Consider the following 7,411-nt stretch of genomic DNA (forward strand, 5'->3'; position numbering starts at 1 on the left):
GAAAGGAGCCAATTTGGGGGGATGCCTAGTGAAGACCCTCATTCTCATATGGAAACCTTTTGCGACTATTGTGATGCAATCTCTCAAACGGGTGTGACTCAAGACCAAATTAGATGGGTCTTATTTCCTTTTTCTCTAATCGGCACCGCGAAGCAATGGTTGAAGGGCCTTGACAAGGCCACCCTCGGAATAAATTCTTGGAATAAGTTGGCTCTAGCTTTCTACAAAAAATTCTACCCACCGAAAAAGACTAACATGCTAAGAGCTCAAATTACGGGTTTTAAGCAAAGGGATGAAGAATCTTTGTATGAAGCTTGGGAGCGGTTTAAGGGAATTTGTCGCTCATGTCCTCACCATGGACTTAGCGAATGGTTTTTGGTACAACAATTTTGGAACGGTTTATATGAGGATTCAAGGAACATTCTCAATATGGGATCAAATGGAATGTTCACCGAAGTTGATGACAATCAAACATGGAACAAGATTGAGGAAATGGCGATCCATAACTCACAATATAGTAGACCTCGCAAGGCTACTAGAGGAGGAAAGCATGAAGTGGACTCCGTTACTCAATTGGGTGCTCAACTTAGTGCTCACATTGACACAATCAACTTGAAGTTTGAACAAGCTATGGCTAGACTTGAAGAAAACTCAAAATCATCAAAGCATCATGTTAATGCCATGATGGCATCCTCATCAATCCCAAGTGGGATATGTGAGAATTGTGGAACTTTGGGACATGACCAAGGTGAATGTAGGGGAACAAATGAACAAGTGAATGCTTTCCAAGCATACAAGAGTGGTACCCCTTATTCCAACTATTACAATGAAAACACCAAATTCCATCCAAATCTCTCATACAAAAGCCAAAATGTTCAAAACCCTCAAACAACATACACTCCACCACCCATGAGAAACCAAAATCAAAGACCCTTTTTCAATCAAAACCAAGGTTATCAAAATCAAAATCCATACAATCACCAAAATGACCAAGGTTTTGATGTCGAAAAAGCGGTCCTCCAAATGCAAAAGAATCAACAAGAATTTTTCACTCAAATGCAAAAAGATAGCCAAGCAAAAGAAACCACCATCAACAACATTCTAGCTCATACCAAGATGTTGGAAACACAATTGACTCAACTAGCATCTTCAAGATCACAAAGACAAAAGGGGCAATTACCACCTCAAAGTAATCCCCCTAGACATGAAACGGTTAGTGCCATTCACTTGAGAAGTGGTACAAGGTATGAAGCACCAAGGAAGCAAGTTGAGGATGAAGTTGTGGAAGCTAGTGAAAAGGAAGAAATTGTGCAAAGCTCCAAAGATGGAGAATCATCAAAAGAAGAAAGTTCAAAGAAAAATGAAGACAAGGTCAAGGAGAAGGATCCCATTGTGATTAGACTCCCTTTTCCAAGTCGTCAAGCCAAACCCAAATTTGATGACCAACTTGGAAAGTTCATGGAAATTGTGAAGAATTTGGAAGTCTCAATTCCTTTCACGGAATTAATAAATCACGTGCCGGCTTATGCGAAATACATGAAAGATATCCTCGCAAAGAAGAAGTCGATCCGGAAACTTGAGACTATCGCCTTCACTAAGGTGAGTAGTGCAATACTTCAAGGGAGTTCACCTCCAAAATTAAAGGATCCGGGAAGCTTCTCAATACCGTGTACCATTGGCGACACAACGATCAACAAAGCCTTATGTGATCTAGGGGCTAGTGTGAGTGTCATGCCGTACTCGGTGAGTAAAAGGTTGGGGATGGGAGAGCTTAAATGCACCAATATCACACTCCAAATGGCCGATAGATCGACGAAGACACCATTAGGGATATGGGAAGATGTCCCCGTGCGAATTGGGAAGTTTTTCATCCGGGTGGACTTTGTCATTGTTGATATGGAGGAAGATTCCAACATTCCAATCATTCTAGGAAGACCTTTCCTACACACCGCGGGTGCGGTGATTGATGTGAAACATGGTGAGCTCACTCTAGAAGTGGGAGATGAAAGCATAACTTTTAATCTTGACAAGACTATGAGAGCTCCTCGTTTGCATGAACCATGTTTCATGATTGATCATTATAGCCGAAAGGATGAGAGGAAGAAATCGGAACTCCAATGGAAGAAGAAAATTGAAGATGCTCCATTCAAAGAGCAAGTGAATTGTGATAAGGAGAGCTTGCAAAGCTCATCAAAATCAATCAAGGAAGAAGAGGATGGCCTCATTGGCCAAGAGAAGAAATTGGGAGAGTTGTCTCCATCTAATCAAGAGATTTTCAATGATCAACTTAATGAAGTTTGTGGTCTTTGGGACAACGAATTTGAAGGGATTTTTAATCCCTACATTGGTAATGCCATCGATCAAGACCGACAACAAGGGCCAAGGTCTATTGAAGACCTCTACCATGATAATGAACAAGCTTTCGATTACTTTTTCAAGGTGTTGAGCAACATCAACAACACCTTGGACATGCCCCCTTGACATCTCATCAAGAATGAGAGTTTGGTGGAGTCCTCCCTAAACCACCACTTGTAAATATTTCTAACTCCCTAACTTACATTTCAATTCTTGTATTGCATTTTTTGTCATCTTTGGATTTTTATTTACTTTGATCAAGATAATTGTCATGTTTGAGAGAAGTGAGGGAGGGACTAATAATTTTAATTGATGTGTAGTGCTCTAGCTTAGTGTGGGGATGGCAATTGCCTAGGCTATCCATGCCTTAGTAGTGCCCCTCACAATGAAGAACACAAGATTTGAAGAAGAATGGCAAGGGATATGCATTGTGCACGGATGGAACTGAATTCGGGTACAAGGGGTCGAATCCGAACGGATTCCAGAGAATCCGCCCGTCTTCAGTAATCCGAGCGTACTGGGTTGAAGACGCACGACTTTATAAGCTGAGATTTTGGAAGATTTTTTGACTGTAAGAGAATCCGAGCGTCTTGGAATATAATCCGCCCGTCTCTGCAAATCCGTACGTCCTGGACTGGAGACGCCCGTCTTCTCTGCTGAGGAAAACAAGAAAAATTTCCTGGACTGAAATCCGTCCGTCTTCAGGCAAATCCGCCCGTCCCGTATCAAACAAATCCGAGCGTATTCCACAGAATCTGCCCGTCTTTAGGCGAGTTTTATAAAACCCAGAAAGAGCAGAATCCGCACGGATTGGGTAGAATCCGCACGGATTGCCCCTACAGTTCAAAATTTTCGGTCTTTATAAAATCCCTCCCACCTTCCTTCATTCATTCATTCATAAACACTACCCACAACATCAAACCCCTCACCCTCTCCATCACAAAAACAAAGTCCCTCAACTACATTCACCAAAAACAAATCAAATCATCCTTCTAACAACAAATCAATCACTCCTTCTTCAATAAAAATCAAAACCAAGCACAAAATCTTCAACCTTTGAGTCGATTTTTGATTTCATAAAGGCAAAGCCTTTCACCTTTAAATCGATTTGGGTACACTACAAATTGAAGATTTTCCATTCTTTTCTTGGTTAGTTCATCAATGGCAAGGACTAAGGGAGCAACAAAGGCACCAAAGGCTAAGGCACTCTCACAAAGGCAAAAGGCTCTTCAAGCAAAGAAAGCATTGGCTATGGTGGTAGCAACTCCAAACTTGGAAGTGCAACAACAATAACAACCTTCTATGGGAGCAACAACACCTTCTACTCCAGAAATTGATCAACTTTTGCATTATCCGGAGGTAACTTTTATTTCCGAAACCCATAGAAATACTTTTGCCAAGTTTGCTAGGAAGTCATTACAATCCACCAAATTTATATGTGAAGATACCTTAGAAAAATTGGGTGTTCTTGAGCAAACTAGAGCCTTTTTCAAAGCCATGGGGTTGGAGAAATTGTTTGAATCAAAAGAATTGACATACCCCTCCCTTACCTTGGAATTTTTGAGTTCTTTGAAAGTCACCAAAGTTGAGAATAGGGAGAATCTCGAGTTTCGTCTAGCTAATGTTAGTAGACGCATTTCCTTTAGAGAATTGGGTGAAATTTTAGGTCTTAGTGATGAACCACGTTATTTTAAGAATTATGGAAAGTATGACCCCAACCCTCTTTGGGAGGCAATTTCCGGGAGGAAATTTGAGGAATTTCATGCGAGTCGTGCTCTTTTGGTCCACCATCCGGGCATAAGAGTATGGCACAAGGTCATAGGCAACACCATTATTGCAAGGAAAGATACCAACCATTTCACCAAACTTGATTTTATTCTTCTTGAATCGGCTTTGAACATTGGAAGAATACACACCAAGCCTTTCAACTCTTTGAGGCTTTTGGTAGATAGATGGCTCAACATTGATTGTGGGAAGAAGGGCACTACCGTTATTGTCAATGGCGGCCTAGTCACTATCCTAGCTAAGTACTTTGATCCTAACTTTAACAAGGATAACAAGTATAAAGCCAAGGAGGGTGGCCATCTTGTTGATATACATACTATGATACACAAGTACAAGTGGGTTGCCCATAATCCTCTTGACACCGAGTATGGATGGCTCACTAGTGAAGCTAGATCGTTCACTTTGCCCTCAAAGATTTGTCGTCTAAGCGTCCACCGGACCAATTATCTACTTCCCCTTTCTAAAGAGGCCGAGTATATTATCCAACAACAAAAGGGTGATCTTGAAACTCCCTCCTCTTCCATTGTCATACCACCTTACCCCTTTGAGTATCAAGAGTTCAAGCCGGAAGGAGTTGAAGCTAGAAATGATTATTTGACTCTTCTCATACAAGCAATGCACAAGCAAGCCTTTGAGGACCGGAAAAATGCTTACTTGGCTCAATATCCACCCCTCCTACACTTAGCTAGGCAAGGACTACTTGATCCATCATGTCCTTTGCCTAGTTGGGCGGATAGAGATGTCTTATTTCCGGGTACATCTAGGGTCGTTTCGGGTGACAATGAGGTTGTTGGTAATGATGAAGAAGTCGATGATAACATTGATGAGGAAGCAAGTGAAGAAGGAGAAATGGATGATGAGCAAGGTGAAGAAGCAAATGAAGAGGGAAGTGGCAATGTGAGCACTTCTAATGAGGAAAGTGATGATGGTGATGATATGATGGAAGATTAGCAAGCCTTGGAGACTCCTACCCTCTCATGGTTTGTCTATTTCTCTCTTTGTGTTAATTATAATTTTGATCATTGTTGGAGTAGTCCTAGCACCATAGAGGACTCACACCTCGGTACCATTGAGGTGTTCTCATTTTATTGTTCCCATTTTCAAAATCCAAAATGACAAATTAGTTTCATGCATTGCATAGTGTGTGCATGAACTACACCCATCCTTGGACATTAGCAATAGTGTCTAACTCGGTTTGGGGAAGTTAATGCATACACAACGGGAGGTAATCTAAATTATCCTCTCCGTCATAACAAAAACCATGCATCATGTAGTGTAGCTTAGTGTAGATTGCATTTAGTGTAGAAATCATGCATCATCTTTGCATAATTTCCATCATTTTGGCCATTGAGGACAATGCCCATATTAGTGTGGGAATGGGAATTCTAACATTTAACTCTTATTCAAAATCCAAAAAATTGAAAAATTTCAAAAATCATAAAAATTTGAAAATTGAAAACCCAAAAACATGTTTATTTCCTTTTGTAGTCTTGTATATATAGTTTTGTATATATTGTGTTTGTTCTATCCTTGTTCACATTGATTGACTACGCCACATCCGAGACATGAGGATAATGAAGACCACATGGTATGATCTTTCCAATCTCCTTTTTCCTCTTTATGTTAATGACTATGTGGCTTTATTTTGATTGATGCGGTATAAAAATGTGAACTTAGGACTTGCATTTAGTTTATATGTCATATTAGTTGATAGAATCACTTGCATTAGGATGTTTATATTAGTTGCATCATAGCATGTAGTTGCATGTTAGAAATGTTTTTAAAAATGCCTAATTAGGAATTTTGACAAGAGCAACTAAGCCATTACAAATACTTGTTCAACTTAAGACTTTGCCTACTAGAATGGTTGTAAAACACCCTAGATAGTGTCATACTAGTGTCTTTTGACCCATGACCCAAAGCCTAGTCAAGGGTTTGCATGTGAGTCACCTATCCAACCCCGTGATGCGATGTGGACTTGGTTAACTTGTCTAGGTGACCTTGATTGACCTTGTGGTAAGGCAACCCAAAAATATTTTCTATCAATAAGCTTGAAGTTCTCATTTCAAAGAAATTTTGTCATGTGGAAGTAATTTAATGCCAAGGAAACCTCAAATGTTATGAATTGTTGAAAGTTGAGAAGTTTAAGTTGTTTTGATGGAGGCGTACCACTTCGATGTGCTTTGGTGTGGGATCCATTGAATTGGGCCCCCATACGGTTGTGAATTCGGCCGCCCAGAGACAGAGTGTCTATCACCCCTAAAAGCTATTATCTAGAGGTTAACCGGTTGCCTAATAAGCGATTGGCGAAAGCAAAGGACACTAGCCCGGAAGGGACAAACCCCATCTTAAATTTTTGAAATGTGAAAGTGAAATGAGGACGATTTTGAATACTAGTCATATCCACCCGTTGTGAATAAAGATTTGAGCATTTCATTCCCAAAAAGCCTTTTGTCAAGCCACTTGGTCGAGCTTGGGACGATCCATGACCTTTACTTTTGTAGAGAATTCGAGACTTGTCATGTCATATGCTACTAGCATCATAGGGATCATCATTCCACCACCATCCGATCGCTCTTGACGAAAGCATTTGGAAATTGAGGACGAAAGTAGTCTAGTTTAACACCATTTGGAGGTGATTTAGTGCCATCCTCTTAGACTTAGTAATTTTTTGAACTAGTATTTGTGAAGGATTACATGCTCTTAAATTTGTTCCTCTTTAGTGCCTCCGCCACTTGATGAGGAAGTGGCTATTTCTTTTGTAGATGCATCCATTATGTGTTTTTGTGTGCTTAATGTTTGGATGTGTCGCCATTTTGACAAGACCCACCTTGCCTTGCAAGAAGGCATCCTACCTCATGGTTGTCTTGTTGTGATTTGAAGGGGCGGAGTGAGACCCCCTAATTGTCTCATATCGGCTATGTTATTAGGTTAGTTTAAATAATGGTCCTAGTCTTTGTCACCTCTTTACTCGGGACGAGCAAAGGTTCGGTTTGGGGATATTTGATGTGACCATAATTAGCGCATATTTAACCCCCGAATTAGCCTTGTTCCCATGCTTTTTAGTGCATATTTGGGTCATTTCTTATCTTTAGTTCTTTGTTTTGCATATTCTTTGAGATTTTGATCCCTTGGTAGGAAAGGAGTAAGAATCTTGCATTTTCATGGCAAAACGAGACTAAATTGATCGAATCCAATGACCAAGCATCAAGGAGAGACAAGATTAGAAGGCCTTTGTACATATTATAGTAGAAGAGCAATGTTGAGAAAG

General features: G+C 40.3%; 1 non-coding gene across 1 annotated transcript; it reads right to left on the minus strand.

Annotated features, from left to right (window-relative positions):
- Nucleotides 1-255: 255 nt before the first annotated feature.
- On the minus strand, nt 256-362 carry LOC141637043 (small nucleolar RNA R71). Its single transcript, XR_012541607.1, has one exon. It is a non-coding gene; the product is annotated as a small nucleolar RNA R71 (small nucleolar RNA).
- Nucleotides 363-7,411: the final 7,049 nt, after the last annotated feature.

Source organism: Silene latifolia, chromosome Y, assembly GCF_048544455.1.
Source record: "Silene latifolia isolate original U9 population chromosome Y, ASM4854445v1, whole genome shotgun sequence".
Lineage (NCBI taxonomy): Eukaryota > Viridiplantae > Streptophyta > Magnoliopsida > Caryophyllales > Caryophyllaceae > Silene > Silene latifolia.